The 17,855-nt window shown below is 34.5% G+C and overlaps 2 long non-coding RNA genes across 2 annotated transcripts; one reads left to right on the top strand and one right to left on the bottom strand.

Moving 5' to 3' along the window:
• LOC107612407 lies at positions 948-3,819 on the bottom strand. Its single transcript, XR_001613743.2, has 4 exons — positions 3,776-3,819; positions 3,442-3,539; positions 3,262-3,353; positions 948-983 (listed from the first exon to the last, which is right to left on the bottom strand). It is a non-coding gene; the product is annotated as an uncharacterized LOC107612407 (long non-coding RNA).
• On the top strand, positions 9,301-9,680 carry LOC110265510. Its single transcript, XR_002351654.1, has 2 exons — positions 9,301-9,409; positions 9,568-9,680. It is a non-coding gene; the product is annotated as an uncharacterized LOC110265510 (long non-coding RNA).

Below are 17,855 nucleotides of genomic sequence, written 5' to 3'. Positions count from 1 at the left end.
CTTTTGCACTAACTTCTTAGCCTCATAGTAATCCCTAGGTATGGCACTACCCTCAGGAGCAATTTTCCTAATTAAGGTGGCCCACTGCTTAAATGACTCCTGTGATTGGTTTCCCTCGGCCTTAATGCATAGCATTCTAACAGCTATCGATAGTTGAGAGTGCACACAACCTTCCCACAAAGGCTTTTGAGCTGCCTCAAGAAGATCAAAAAAATTTTTAGCCTCTACATGAGGATCCTCTGGACCAACAGAATCGAAAACCATTTCATGATACCTTCTGGAGTTGTCTTCCCAGCTAATGTCATACATATCACATTCTTCTACATTTGCACCACTTCCTGAACCACCTTCCCCACAATTATTGAATCCCGTCTGATTAATCCCTATGTCGTCAATCTCTCCATGTTCTGTCCAAATCCAATAATTTGGCATAAACCCCTTTTCCCACAAATGCATCTTAATAATGTTCAGCTCTTTATAATTTGTGCATCTACACTTAACGCATGGGCATCTACACTTTCCTTCCGACTTCACAACATCTAACTTACTAATTGTTTCTATAAACTCCTCAACCTTGTCATAAAACTCAGGTTTAATACCCCCTCTTGTTGGATTCAACCTATCATACATCCACACTCGATGGTGCCAAGACATTTCTTACGAATTCGATATTTTTAGTACCTATAAATCATCCAACACAAGCAACATTTCATCTATCATATAACATCCTATCAATATTTAATCATATCAATATTTTCAATGCAATACAAGCAACAACACAACACAAGTACTATTTCATTTATCATACAATACCCTAGAAATCAATGAAATTTATAACACAATAATTGCACTAACCTTAACTCCAAGCAAAAAGTTGAAGGGATTAGACCAAAAATCTCTGAGCAAACATAAATATGAGTAGTGATGATAAGATAAAAGGATATCTAACAAAATGTTAGATGAACTTGATAACAGGGTAGCACCTGAAACAGGGTAGCGAATATATATTAATTTATGTAGTGAAGGAAGAAGAGATATATATGTAGGAAAGAGATATATATGTAGTGAAGGGAGAAGAGATTTAATTATATCTATGCAGAAAACCCATCTCACTTTGGGTGTTTGGCTTTGTGTTTCAATTATATAAACTAAGTTCTGCCTATCAGCTGAGTAAATTTGAGGATATAATTTCTTAATATTAATGAACCAAAATTTTTAACATAAATATCAATAAGTTAATATATTTTCTACTATTTCAATTTTGTTGACTGTTCTAACAAGATTGCAAATAAAAGTTTTTCTTTTTTATTTTACAGATAGTGGCTACAAAATTAGGTGGCTGCAAAATTAAAGAATAATACATAAAATAATAAATATTTGTATTTTTATGTAAAGTAGTAAATATATACTTGATACTGCTGATAAGTATTGACCAAATTTTTTAGCAAAGTAGAATAAAATTATTCATTATCACTTTATTCAATTGCATTAGATTCCACTCTATTCCATTTAATTAGTTCAGATTTGAACAATTACAAGCAGTTAAAAAAAACTGAATAATCAACAAAAACATATCAAATTTATTTTTGGATCCAAATGAACCTCAATTAAACTAAGAATGAACCGAAATTACTTAAAGAATAAAAAATTTAGTCAATACTTATTAGCAGCATCAAGTGAACCTCAATTAAACCGAAATTAGTTTAAATTTGAACAAACAGTCAAAAAGACTCAATCATTAACAAAAACACATCAAATTTATTTTTAGATCCAAATGAACCTCAATTAAACTAAGAAATGAACCGAAATTATTTAAGGAATAAAAAATTTGGTCAATACTTAACAGCAATATCAAGTGAATCTCAATTAACACACAAATAAACTGAAATTAGTTCAGATTTGAATAAACAACAAAAAGACTTAATCATTAAAAAAACACATCGAATTCACTTCTGAATCCAAATGAACCTCAATTAAACTAAAAAATAATCAAAATTACTTAAGGAATAAAAAATTTGGTCAATAGTTATCAGCAGCATCAAGTGAACCTCAATTAATACACAAATAAACCGAAATAAATTAAGAAATGAACCGAAATTATTTAATGATGACATCAGAGAAAATCAGAACTAATAAAGATGTTTGCAAAATGTTGGTGTTATTGGTGATGACGATAACGAAAAAGAAGAAGACGCAACACTGGAGGAGGAGAAGGAGAAGGAAACAGAAAAGGAGAAGGAGAAGGAGAATGAAAAGGAGGCGCGTGATTTAAAAAGTTGTTATAACAACTTGGTTAGACTTGATTAAGTATTTTGCTTGCATGTAGAGTTTTATTCTAAAAAAAAAAAAGTATATATTATGGATGTTATTTTAAAATTTAAATGATATGGTCTATATATTGACCACCCTTACGCAACACGTCAATTTCAATAAAAATGAATTAAACATTTTTCTTACCCCAACAAATCAAAACAAAAACTATGCCAATTCGAAAAAATTAAATATACAAGAAAAAATATAAGAATCCAGAAACTTTTTTGTTTTTAGAAAGATTCTCTAGAAACATGATTCAGGAGGATTATTACAAACTTTTACAGAATGGTAAATAAATTTTAGTATTTTTTGTTCTCTAATAATGGAGTAAGTACATATTAGAACTAGGGTAACTTATTAGATATATATATCTTATTATTACAAATGGTAGCTAAATATAGTATCCCCTTATAATGATTATTATTTTGATAATGTATATATATCTAGCTTTCATTATATTAGACCGTATATATTGTATCCAGTTTAGCCACATTATCAAATCAAAATTATAATCACAACTCACAAGTGAACATTATTAACATTTTTGTACACTGACAACTGTATTAAGAAACATATATTCGGCTATTCTTATGGAATAATGTTAAATTCCAACTGTATACAGTATAAACGAATAAAACGATAAATTTTAACCTTTTTTAAGACACCATTAATGCATATTCTTTTTACTAATAATATTATGCATCACATTATACTGAGCTACTGTTTTTATGTAGTAGTAGTGAACTGTTAGCAGTTCATGAGTTCTCACACGCTAAAACAAATCCCTTACAATATTTTAAATGTATGCAGAAAAGTTATCAGTTCTGTTATAACTATCCTAACTTCTTATCTCTATAACAAACTATACAAAGAAAATGGATTAAGCAAATAGAGAATTTTAAGACTTCCTTCAACAAGCAAGCAACCATATTGTTTATAACTACTTACTTCTGAGTCCTGCAAGTATTATCACTGAGTCCACTGATTTTGAACTCAAAATTATTAACCTTGATTCTGAGGTTTTTCAGCACACTTTTTGCCTGAAAGTAAACAAAAAGAAAGCATCACAGTTCAATAAACATAAAAATCAGAACCTTGTTACAATTAAAATAAAGATAGCAATATCACCTTGGTCCAATCAATAAAATCTGGATGTTTCACATTCTAATTCTCACAAAGGAAGTCCAGTACAGGGCCAGGCTTTACAACCATAGTAGTTGACACATCTTTAAAAGAAGATAAGAATAAATGGTGTCAATTCAAAAACACAAGGAAAACAGAATTTTCCATGCATGTACCTTTAAAATCTTACCAAGATAAGAAGGAGTGATGGGTAGTACATAACATACTATCTTTGTGAAGAATGAATGGACACTTACAGCCAAGGACCAGAGGGACAAAGACACAACATCACCAAATTATTTGAAAAGGATTCATTTGATTGAGAGAAATGGACACTTACAGCCGAGGAATCTTCCAAGTGAGGGAGAGCTAACAGCTTCAACAGAATTAGACAGCTCAACCTATAGAGGCCCCAAATCACAGAATAAGTTCTAATCTAGCATAAACTTAAAAATTAGACAGCAGGTGCAAAAAGTGTTTCTCAAGCCATCACATGTCCACATTTGCTATTATTTCACAATTGTTACACTGCCAGTTCATCAACTCTAACTACTTGTTTCTCCAACTTAAACTACAAACTCTGACAAGCTTTATTTTCAATATATGTTTCAAATTACTCAGTATCACTAGAAAGAGTTTTATCCAACTAATATCATTAACTAAAGTTTGTCTGGACAATTCATAGAAATAAAAAATAAAAAGAGAAAATTAATAGTTAAAAGAAGCAGAGATGAATGAAAGAGTTTGAAGTACCTTCCAACATTTGCTCTTTGTAGTTGATTGTGTTGGAAGAAAGAAGTGTTGTGAAGCTTTGAAAAAACTGAAGATTTAGTAGTAGTAGCAAATGAATAAGGTAAAGCCATGATTAGTTTATCCAGAGTTATCTTTATTTTCTTCTAAGAACAAAAGGAGTAATTGAAGGGCAGAACAATCTGTTTGGGAGCAAATTAGATATTTGTATGGTTCATATTTGAGAAAGCCACTCAAAAGATAACATAAAAGAATAAAATATTGAAAAATATATGATTACTCTTTTTTTTATATGATAATATTCATTCTTAACAAACGTAGATATACATGTATAATCCCCTGTTGTCACACTGAAAACTGCAGAAATTGATATTTGATGGATCCTCAAATTGATATTTAAAAGACAAAAAAACCATGAAACCATATAAGCACACATAAACACACCTAAGCATGATCAAAATGAACAGCAAAACCCAGCTAGGCATTTTGTGATTCACTCAGTAATAAGTATACATATACTCCAAATCCAACACTGGAGAAAAAGGAGCTGTTCACAATATTATGGTGAAATGGGCAGAGCTAATTGAAGAAAATGTGTGACACTTGAGATTAAATGAATGAAACAGGACATGGGTGGACTTATTAATAAAATTAACATTGCCAATTATATATTCTTTCACACTGTAAGTACTTCAAACCAGTATCAGTCACACTGTTGTAACTTGTAATGATAATTAATATCATGAACTTTTGATCAATTATTTAAATATTTTTCATTAAAGAGAATATGAAATCATTCAAGCCAAGCAAGTCTTTTCATTATAATGATAACATTTGAAAGCCAACTTGCATGCAACAGGAAACAACTTATTAAGAGCATGCTGAGGAAAAACACAGAACATAGAGATTGCTGAGATTCATCCGATTGAGGGAAATGGACACTTACAACCGAGGAATCTTCCAAGTGAGGGAGAGCTAACAGCTTCAACAAGTGCAGAAGACAACCTCGAGAACCGGATGGTTGATCTTACAACATCAGAATCAACAACCTCGAGAGAGAGAGTAACGAGCAAAAGAAGCGTCATCTGAAGAAAAATACAAAATACAAACGAATAGAAAAGTTAGGGTTTGCGATCTACCAGTTGCGCGAAGGGAATCTGACAAAGAAAGCGCTGATCTGGAACGAAAAGAAGCTCGGAATCCGACGGCGACGGATCTTCTACGGTGGCGGTGGAGGCTGTGTCTGTGTAGCGGCTGCGGTGGCTGCGCCGCTGAGGGGCTGCGAGGCTGTAGGGGTTGCGGGGAGCTGCGAGGGCTCATGCGGGGGCTGCGTGGCTGCAGTGACGGCAGAGACTGCGGTGGCTGTGGGCGGCGGGGTGCAGGGCGAAGTTGGCGAGTGAATGGAGTGAATGGTGTGAATGGCGAGTGAATGGGTTAGTCTTCAACTGGGTTTTCAATATTTCCGACGGATTTAACTTAAATTACAGACGGATTTTCCGTCTGTAATAATTTAATAAAACGCGCGTTTCGTCTGCATAATTACAGACGGAAAATCCGTCTGTAACCATTCCACGGAAAAAAAAATTAATTTTTCTGACGGAATTATAGACGGATTTTCTTTTCCGTCTGTAATTTATGTTAATCTATTTTTTTTTGTTTTCCGAATATGATATGAATATAAAATAAGAAATTTTTTTTAAAAGATAGTTTCTCAAAAATAAAATAGGAACAAATAAAAATTTGAACTATATATAAAAACATATTTTAACATGTCATTAGCAAATTATATTCACATTATATAATTCTAATTGTGTTACATATATGCTTGAGTGCTTGACATGGGTAAGCGAGAATCATCCGAATCACCTCCAGGTAGCTAGAACAAAAGAGACACAAGAGAGGTTAGCATTAGTGCTATTCTTAACCAACTCTTACATTATCCGTACTTCAACCATATACCTCACATACCCCAATTTTTCTATTCTATGTACCACGGTTTTTATACTGCTGCAGCATATTCTAACCAATCTCCGACAACCATGCATCCATCACTATACAACATATTCCCACCATCATTTATTGTAGGTCCAACTGTCACAAATTTTCAGCCTCCTACTCTCTTATATCCTTTTCAATCTACTAATCCAAGAGATACAGATGAAATTCTTAAACTGCTAAAGTCTCCACAGCATCATCAGTCTGACTCTGGTACAAATAAAAAAGCATCAAAACAGACAAGTGTACGCGATAAGAAGATATCTACAGTCAGAAGAAGAATTGTCTGAAAATAAGGTTGGTATGAATGCTACCTCCATTAAAGGAAAATTTTCAAAAAATAAAAAAATTCCACCAGGGACCTCACACAAATCTCTAACTGAGGAGCAAAAGGCACTCTTAAAAAAGAGTACACCAAGTAGATATTCTATTAGCATGCCTACCCTAAACCAGAAAAAAATCGAGCACAATAAACAGAGAATTGAATGGCCATCTGTAAGTTCTCATTTCACAAGCATTCGCATCATTCATCTACGGTTACATAACTTAGTGATCTCACCAATTTTTTGCAGTGGATCCCGATTTTATTTAAGCCTCTACATACATGGATTTGGATGACTTAGATATTAAAATGGCAACCTATGTGTTTGCACCAAATAAAAGAAGGTTAAATATCTCATTATCTATCTACCAAAAAATTTTAAAAATAGTACAATATTAATGTGATTCGTATTTGTAGTGATGAGGTATTGGCGACAACAAACAAATTTAGCAGAACTCGTGGCAATTTCAAGTCATTAATTCCCAAGGAGTGGGTGCATGGGGATGTAAGTGCATAATTATACTGCTATCTCTAGCATACTTTTAATTCCTAATAAATTTATTATTTACCACATAGGTGTTGGATTTGGTGGCTACTATGCTAACCATGCAAGAGAAAGAAATAGGATGTCAAACACACTGGTATTTGCCAGCTGTGTTTTTGGTACACAATGTGTTTTTCAGGCTTGTTACCATTTTTATTTATTTTATCTTATTACTTAATTGGTGTCACTGACTTAGCCCCTAACTATTAAATTCAGCAATTCATACTGCAATGTGATACCAGAATTGAAGTTCTGTTGAAATATTATAAAAAAGAATTTATGGGAAAAGTTGATGAAGGTCTAAAAAAGGTATATGATTTATTGTATTTTTAATTTTTTAATTATTTAATGGCATTTATCTTTATGAACTGATCTATACCTTTTATTTTTTTAAAAAAAATTGTATCTAGTAATATTCTAATACGTGAAAGTTGGTACTAAATTTTTTTACCTGTCAACGAGAACAACACACATTGGTATCTGGTTGTTTTTGATTTGTGCAATCATCAAACAATTCTGCTAGACTCCCTATCGATTGCTTCAGATAAAGAGCAAAAGAGATCGAGTATAGTAAAGCTGGTAAATTAACTTTCCCCATTTTCATTTTTATGACATTTTTTAGGTTTCAAATATCGTCCTTTATTTAATTTTTTCTATATAAATAGGCAAAATATCTGGAAGATATGCTCAAGTATGACTCGTTCTATAAATACAACACTCCGTTCAGACCAAGGATACTTGATTTTGCACTTGTGGATATGCTAGAAACAGGAGAACAAGCTCCTAGCTCGTAAGGAATATCTGTAGTTGTGTTTTCCTCTTTCAAATTTTTATCTGTATAAGCTAACCGTGTCTTATTTAACACAGTAATGATTGTGGGGTATGGGTGGCAACCTGGATGACAAACTATAAGAAGACGTATAGTTATACAATAAATGTAATTTTCGGTTGCTAAAAAAAATAGTACTTCAATTGCTAATGTGTATGGTTTTGTTGGTAACCTAAAATATTTATATTTTTCAGGTTAATGATGGTACAAGGATGCGACTTGCGTTGGATTTGATTCTAAGGCCCCACAACTTGATGCTGCGTAATGTCATTGACTCTGCTACCAGGAATTACAATAAGTATAAATAGAAGGAGTCAAACAAAAATTAAATAATCGTAATTGTCACGTAGTCATGTTTAGTTTATATTAACTACTAAGACTTGTTAGTTTCATCTCTTTTACTTAAAAAATTATTATGCACTATATTTTTTATGGACTCTTTTTGAAAATTAATGTTTTTGTCTTTCGTTCAATTATAGTTGAATTTAGGTGAAGTTTAATTTTCACTCTAGCATTTTGATTCCTTGAACCACTTCTGTGTTGTAAGCTTAATTGAAAATTTGATACTAAAATATATTAAGCATTTTAAAATAAAAACAACATGAGAGAGTGGTTATAATCTATCTTCTGAAAATTGGTTCGGACCGGCCGGTTGAACTGGTTGAACCATGAACCGCTACAAAAAATAACTCGGACAAATGTTAAAACTCCCAATTTCAAAAACCACAATTGAACCTTCGAACCGGCCAGGAACTGGTCGGTCGAACCGAACCGTGACCTGGCCAGTTTTTTGGAATAAGGAAAAATGCAAATTTTTTAAAACGGTTCGAACCGACTAGTCGAACCGGTCAAATCCTAAACCGAGGGGAAAAGCGGTTCGGACAATGGACAAAACCGTAGATTTTGAAAACCATGATCAAACCAGTGAACCGGTCGAACCAAACTGTGACCCTACCAGCTTTTTAATTTTTGCTCAAAACGCTGCGTTTGTCAGCAAAAGAACCCTAGCCTTCAGTCTTCACTCTTCAGCAAGGTTCTGAAAACCGGTTCGGATCGGCTGGTCGAACCATTTGAACCGTGAACCGCACAGCAAAGTGAGTCGGGCAAACAGAAAAATTGGAAAATTTGAAAACTGGAATTGAACTGGTGAACGGCCGGTAACCAGTCGGTTGAACCGAACCGTGACCCGGCCGATTTTTTAAATTTTGCAAAACGCCATCGTTTTGCTGGGATGCCCTAGCCAATTACCCAACCCAGCAACCTTAGCTCCACACAATGACTAAACGTGAACCCATGCCTGCCATCACCCTCGAGCTCCTCCTTCCTCTCTCCGTCATCGATCTCACTCCCTCACCTCCGTCCATCTCCTGCCGCCGTTGCCGAAACAAGCTTCGAAGCCACCGTCGTTATCGTGCAGCTCTGTTCCACCATCGTCGGCGCTATCTCTGTTCTACCTGTCATCCCTTCGGTTGTGCCCTTGTCCCCCTTTTGCTCAGGATCTGCTATGCTCTGTTCTATGGCTTCTAGCTTCTAGGTATTTTTTTATAACAATTATTGAATAATTGTTGTTAGTTAATTTGTGAACTTGTTATGGGTTGAATAATTGTTAAATACGTGTTAATTAATCTGTGAATCTTACTGTTTTTACCGTGAATTACTCCATTGTTAATGATTCTGATAATTCATCCGCAGAAGGTGATGGGGTCTTAAGGCTTGAATCTTTTGAAACTAAGTGTTGCATGTGGGGTATGCCTGTTTTGTGTCTTCTTTTTCTTTGAGAACTTAGCTTTGTTATGCTTGATAAATTGTGCCAATTATGAATTTCTTGAAATTGGTATGCCTCTGTAGATTCTAAATAGTGCGATTCATGTTTCTAATTTTGATAATTTGAGTAGTTTATGAAGCATGGTTCACTGTTATTGCAAATGATTTGGGATTGCTTTTGAGGAGTGTATGATTTGGGACTGCATTTGAGGTAGTTGAGACCTGAATGGCAAGAACAAGTTACTAAACCAAGCATATTTCTATGTAATCTTATTTTGAATTATTCATGTGTTCTTCCTTCTTTTAATTCTTTGAATGTAACTACTGATCTTCCTTGGTACCCAGGAGTTTACTAGACATGTTTCAGTTAAATTATTTCCTCACTTCATTTCATTTAATCATATATTCATGTTCTTTTTCTTTTCCAAAATTAGTTTCTCTTTTTATTTGCATAGCTGTTATGACATGGTTTGTTTATTGAAGCTTCAGTTTAAATCCATTCTTCACCTTCCTTGAGCTGCCCCTTGGTGGGATATTACAATTTTGTGATGAATAAATCTGTATTAACATAGCTATTATATTATTTGGTGCCTGAATTTCATTATTGTGAAGAGTCAGTACAGTGCTATTGCAATATACTTGTCTGTGCCTTAATTCAGTTAATTGTTACTCTCTCCATATAACAATGATTTATGGAATGGAGGGAGTAATAGTTACTGAACAAACATAAAGTGGACCTTTCATTTCATTAAATATATTTAGTAATATTTTCCCCCCATTTTCCTGCACAGTTGTGGTTTTTAATATATTGTAGCCTGGGAACATATCAAAGGCTTTCTGTGGAGAACAAGTTGGAACACTAGCAGACCAAACTGGATCAATAAGCTAACATTTAATTCAACTAAATTCAATTATATTAGTTAGCAAGCTACAGCCGTTAAGTTGAGCACTGTGATGGATACCTCGAGAAGAAAATATAAAAAGACCCAACAGCTTCAAAGTGCATGGTGCAATCAATGGAAACTGTGTTTTGGAGTTGAAGTCTCTAGTTTCCTATCCCTAGGATTTGAGATGGTGTTGTATTTAAGTATGAATTTTTGTAGAGAAAAGAAGGAAAAAAAGAAAAAAGAATGCTTGTGTAATAACCTTATCTGTTTAGGAAAATTATATCAAAGTGTCCATCTATTTACATTTAAATTTAATTAAATTAATAGTTGACTAATTACATACCATAGTCCATAGCTACCTCGTTCAAGTTTTGAACAATAACAATCATGCTATATTGCTATGCAATAATTAACACCAGACTTCAAATATGATAATATTTTGGTTATTATTATTTTATTTGGAATTTGGACACTCTTGTCTTGTACGACATATAATACGACTCAACTTGTGTCAATCAAGGATAGAAAGGAGAAAAAGGAAAAAATTTCTAATTTGGAATAACCAAACACAGCTTGAATTATATCGTCACAAATATTCCCATAATTACAGTGTAGCAAAAAGTTTGGGATCCCATTCTTTGTGAAATCCATGTATCTATCTATATCGTTACTTTAAAAGATGTTTACATTCTCTGCTCTTCTCTTCGGCATCCCTGTTATAATGGTAGAACAATATTCATCATCATAGAACTAGGTAGCATCGTAAATGAATTATCAGACAAATCAATTACCTGCAATGAAAAGAAGAATTTGCATTGTGGTCTCTTAGCTTGAAGTGAGTGAGAATATAAACATGATGTTTAGTGAGCAATATTATAGTTTTTAATTAAAAAAAATTATCATCTTGAAAATTTGTTCCTTCCACCTTTCGTCAATAAATCCTCATACAAAAACTAAACAATGCTAAGGTATTTGGAAGCTCATAAAGTGAAGGAGGAATATGACTTTACCCTAAAAAGATGCTGCCAAAATTCAAATGCACAGAAGTTAGGGATAGAGTTTTCCTATAAAAAGCATTAGTAACTGGAGTTTTCCTATAAAAAGCATTGATGATGATAATAATAACAACAACAACAATAATAACAATAATGATAATTACAACAGTTTCTGCTCAAGATATCAAGATCATATTAACTAACCTTTTGGATCATTGATAGCCTTAGATCCAGCACAGCACAGTGAAAGAGCTTGAAGCCTCAAGGATAACTTTAGAATAGACGGACTCTCATGATCCTCAAGTTTGTTGAAAAATGAACTAGTGACCGATCATATAAACGTGACCATCACAATTCGGCCAGTTCTTCCCTCCTATAAAAGTTATCATATTTTTTGTAATGGTTTGACTTAAAAAAAGAACTCAAACATCGAACTTCCAAAAAATATATATCCACAACATACAATTAAAAAAAAGGGACCGACTAGATAGTAAAATGAAGAAATAAATACATTAACAGAACAAGATTTTATTCAAAATCAGTGTCAATAACACAATAAAAACAACGTCGACAACATTTATAATGATACAGCCTTATGAACCAGCCCTAATTTTTATAAATTGATAGCACAAGCACTTGAAAGGGAGATATAATCAGCAATTTTAACATGCATAAATTAAAAATATAATATATAAATTATAACTCTATGGCTTTTTGTTGTTGATGACATCATTCAAAAGTCCAGCCCATGCATTGCTATCACTGGGTCCACTAGAATACGACGAGACATGAGAAAACTGAGGATATGATGTAATTCCGGCAGTAGAAGGATATTAGTTGAAGTACGCCATGCCATTTGGAACAGGATGAAAAGGAATAGGGAGGACTCCACCATAAGGTTGATAAGGAAGTACCAATGGATAATGATGCATAGGATATTGTAGCAATCTTGGTATCTTGGTTGTGGCTGCATTTGGAACTTCGGTCACTTCTATTCCGGATGTGTTGGTCTTATCTTTTAATGTCTCTTGAGTTAGAGTGATTTCTTCGGTCTAAACATAAATCATAATTTTTAAATAATTACGATACAAAATTTAAAAAAATAAATAAAGAAACTAGTCAGACAAGCTAGAGTCGAGTAAGACTTTTCTCAAAGTGTTGGCCTCACTCACCCTTAAACTCTCAGTTGCCCTTTGATAAACCACTATTTTATAATTTATCTTGTGCTTAATTGAGTGGATTTTATCAATCTTTCATACACTTATTCATACTATTTGCATGGTTTTACATTCTCCTTCCTGATTTTGTGCTATGATTAAAAATATGTTTCTATTGGCCTTTAAATTACTAACTTTAATCCTCTCCTATTACCATTAGATGCCTTGATATGTGTGTTAAATGATTTCAGAGTTTATAGGGCAGGAATGGCATAGAGGATGGAAAGAAAGCATGCAAAAGTGGAAGGAATACAAGAAACTGAAGGAACTGCTAAAGCTGTCCAGCCTGACCTCTCTGCACTCAAACGGTCATAACTTAAGCTACAGAGGTCCAAATGATGCGGTTTTAGTTGCGTTGGAAATCTAACGTCCGGGGCTTCAATTTGATATATAATTTGTCATAGCTGTTCCAAAGTTAGGCGACGCGAACGCGTGAATGACGCGCTCGCGTCGCATCTGCGAACTTCAATCCGCGCGGACGCGTGGACGACGCCTCCGCGTCACTTTGCCGTGACCTGAACGTAACAGAAATCGCTGGAGGCGACTTCTGGGCTGTTTTTGACCTAGTTTTCGGCCCGGAAAATACATATTAGAGGCTATAAAGTGGGAGAATGCATCCATTCATCAACAAGCTCACAATTCATAATTTTTAGGATTAGATGTAGTTTTTAGAGAGAGAGGTTCTCTCCTCTGTCTTAGGATTTAGGATTAGGATTTCTTTTAATTTTAGGATTACTTCTCTTCAAGTACAAGTTCAATGTTCCTCTTATTTATTTTCTACTTTATTATATACTTTTAATTATTATTTATCTTTTCAATTTGGCTTATGCTACATTCATATTATGATTTTCTTAATTAATATTATTTGAGGTATTTCAGATTTAAGATTGCTTTGCTTTATTTATATTGATGCTTTTAATTTAATTTAGATATTTTCTCCTTTTTGGCTTGGGTTAAGTAATTGGTAACGCTTGAGCTGTCAAATAAAGCAGTGGTTGAAATTGGGAGTTGCTCCAATAACTCTACTCTTTCCATAGGAATTGACTAGGACCTGAGGATTAAGCTAATTAATCCACTTGATTTACCTTCATAGTTAGAGGTTAACAAAGTGGGATTAAAATCCAATTCTCATCACAACTGATAAGGATAGGACTTCCAATTCTATTACCTTGCCAAGAGTTTATTTTATTATTACTATTTTATTTTTCTTATCCTTTAACATACTGCTTCCTTACTTTCAAAACCCCCAATTTACAAGACTCATAACCAATAATAAGAACATACTTCCCTGCAATTCCTTGAGAAGACGACCCGAGGTTTAAATACTCAGTTATCAATTTTAAAGAGGTTTGTTACTTGTGACAACCAAAACGTTTGTAAGAAAGGTTGATTGCTTGGTTTAGTAACTATACTTGCAACGAGAGTTTACTATAACTTCTAAACCATCAATCTTTAGTTCTTTCAAAATGGCGCCGTTGCCGGGGAATTGCAAACGTGTGCCTTATTATTGGTTATTGTAAATATTTGATTTTTGCTTGTATATTTGTTTTTATTTTTGTTTTTATTTTTGCTTTTTCATAAATTAAGAGGTTATTGATTTTTATTTAGTTATTAAAAAAAATTTTCAAAAATTTGTTCTTCGTGTTCATCTTGATCTTTAAGTTGTTCTTCGTGTTCATCTTGACCTTCAAGTTGTTCTTAGTTGTTTTCTTCGTTTTGATCTAACAATTTTAAGTTTGGTGTCATTTTATTGTTTTTCTCTTTCCTCATTAAATTCAAAAAAAAAAATTCAGTTTTTGATTTAAAATTTTTATCTTATCTTATCTTAGTTTTAAATTTCAAAATTCAAATATTTTTTTTCAAAAATCAAATCTTTTTCAAATTCTTATCTTATATTGTTGACTTTTTCAAAATTCAAATTTCAAAATTTAAAAATTCAAATAAAAAAAATTTTCAAAATTTAAATTTCAATAACATTTTAATTTAAAAATTGTTTTTATTTTTGTTTTAAATTTTTATTTATTACTATGAACTCTCACCCCTTTGGCTATGAGTCTGGTTACAATTATATTGCAGGAAGAGGAAATTACAATGAGAACAGGCATCAAGGTTAGAACAATCAAAGATGGGAGGAGCCACAAGGATTTGATCAACCCTCATGGCAACAACCACCTCCAATGGACTATCAACAACCACCACCATATGCCTATAAACCCTCTCCTCAACATGACTTTGGACCACTATACTCACAAGCCCCTTTTCACCATTCACCTCCATATGACCCTAACCCGTATCCACCATACCACCCACCTTATGAGCCAAATGAACCCTCCTATCCACCCCAAACCTCCATGGAGAAAGCACTTACTGATCTAAACTCTACTATACAAGCTCTCGTCGCCCAAATCGAACCACCAAATACCTTCAACAATCAACCCTCAAGCTCTAGTACACTTTCTTTTCAACCACAGAATGATCTCTCCATCCCATCACCACCATCCATGGAAGGGCACCCACATCCATCAATCCAAGAGCAATATGATCCTAATAATGCTATTGACATGGAACAAGAGAGAAGGGATCATCTTCGTGAATCCATACTTCATAAGGAGCTAGAGGAGGCCCTAAAGGTGAAGGAGCCACCATCTCCATATACATCATGTCCATATCCATCTACCCAAGAGCCATATGATCCTAATCATGCAATCTAAGCGGAACAAGAATCAAGAGATCATCTCAAGGAATCAGTGGATCGATTTCATACAACCCTTCACCAATTGAACTAAGCGATAAATCAATTAGCTTCCCGACGTTCGGACACTCAAGGAACCCCCATGGCTTCATGTGGACAATCTAATGAAGAACATAGCATGAAGGAGACATTAGAAACTCCGGTGGACAGTAAGGAGCATGAATTTGTACTGGAACAAGTGGAGGAAGCCAGAATTATTGAAGAAGAAGAAGTAGTTGAAGACTTGGGAGATGCTGAACCTCCATGGGAAAGTCAAGACATAGAACTTCCTTCCAAGACGGTTGCATTTGATGTTGAGGAGGGTGTACAACCTCCAAGGCATATCATAGTTGAAGACTTGGAAGAGGTTGGTCAAGAAATGGAGATTAAAGAAGAAGAAGCGCAACCTCCCATGCCCTTGGTGAGGAATAAAGAAGAGATTGAATTGGAAGAAAGCTACCAAGAGGAAGAGGTTGATATTGAAGAAACTTGCAAAGAGGTGGAAGTTGTCAGAGAAGAGCACAAGGGAGTGGAGCTTGCAATTTCATTAGAAATACCTCCCCCTAAGTTGCCATTATCCTTCACAACATTCAAGTGGGTAAAATTCATATCCCTTAGCTTTCTAATTCCACTTGAATATGGGCTACTAGAGACGGATGGTCAACTTAGAGCTCTTTGTGGCATTAAGAGTAAGAGAAAGATGGTTAGTGGTTGGAGTTGTCAAGCAAGGTTCAATATGGTTGTGTGCTCAAAGTTTAAAGGTTGGTGTAAAGCTCAACTGAATGTGTATAGGAAGTTGTTTGGCCGTTTTAGTGAGAATTCAAATCGCTTGCTACCCAGATGGAATCATGATGATCAACAAGAATACGGGTGCAAAAGCAAGATTTGGGACCCCAGAATTCATTCCAACAATCAACACTCTTGGGGCCTTTTCACTTGCTTTAACCTGCTTGAAGGCTTTCTGCGCCTAGTTTGGGATCCCGGAGGTCATTGGAATTACAAACATTGGTGGAGATTCCTGGATGAGTTCAAGCACAAGCCGCCATAACAAAGGACTTCCCAAATGTCCAACTTAAGGACTTTAACTAAAAGTGCTAGGTGGGAGACAACCCACCATGGTATGATCGTTTCTTTTTTTTTAATTTAATTTCGTGTTGTTTGTTTTTATTTTATTTTATTTTCATTGAACCTGGAAGTATTCATAGCATCTACATTAGCACTGCATATTGTATACTGCATAATTGCATATATATAAAAAAAAGAGCACGCACGCGACGCGGCAGCGTTGCTGACGCGTCCGCGTCACAAGTGCATTAGGAGAAAAGAAAAGTGAACAGAGAGTCATGCGAGAGCGTGGCTGGAGGCGTGCCTTTGACACAACTTGATCCATGCGACCGCGTCGCTGACACGTCCGCGTCACATGGGAAAAATGCCTCCCACGCGTCCGCGTCACTCACGCGGCCGCGTGACCTGGAAATCGACGTAAGAAAGGGTGCACGACCGAAAGTTGTGCTAGAGTGGTGTTGGAATGGTGCTGAACGCACAATTCTTACCACGCGATCGCGTCCACCATGCGACCGCGTCACCCAAAAATTTGGTGAAAAGAGTTTTGAATAGAGAGTTGTGCGAACGCGAGGCTGCTGACGTTGGGATTTTTGCCAGTAAAGAATTTCATAAAAACAGTCGCGTTGTAGATATAGTCTCTAAACCGATAGAAATCCCTTCGTACAAACGTTTTGGTTGTCACGAGTAACAAACCCCTTTAAAATTGATAACCGAGTATTTAAACCTCGGGTCGTCTTCTCAAGGAATTGCAGGGAGGTATGTTCTTATTATTGGTTATGAGTTCGTAAATTGGGAAAACTTGGAGTTTGAGCAATGGGCACAGGTATATTTTCAAAGCAATAAAAATAAATAAATAACTATAAAGCAAAATTTTGGCAAGGTATGAGAAATTGGAAGTCCAGACTTAGTTATTCTTATCAACAACAATGAAAGTTGAATCTTAATTCCACTTAGTTAACCTTTACTAAAGCAAAGGAAAGTCAAGGGACTAATTAGTCTGACCTTCGAATCCTATTTATTTCCTAAGAAAAGATTGGGATTATTGAAAGTCAATTCAATTAGCAAAGATAACAGTTATCAATTATGTTGAGCTAAGATATCTCCTGAGTTACTGATTTCTTAACCAAGACCAAAAGGAGAAAAGTAAATCTACCGGAATAAAAATGCCTTCAGATGGGAAGCAACAGTAACATAAATCAAAGAAAGCAATCATGAATTGAAATACCTCAAATAACATTAATAAGGGAAATTATAATCTAACATGAAGAGTTCATAAACTAAATTGGAAGAATAAATAAAAATAAAGAACCTGGGATTGAGA

Source organism: Arachis ipaensis, chromosome B08 (genome assembly GCF_000816755.2).
Source record: "Arachis ipaensis cultivar K30076 chromosome B08, Araip1.1, whole genome shotgun sequence".
NCBI lineage: Eukaryota > Viridiplantae > Streptophyta > Magnoliopsida > Fabales > Fabaceae > Arachis > Arachis ipaensis.
Note: the sequence above shows the minus strand (reverse complement) of the source record. Positions and strands in the feature narration are given on the sequence as shown.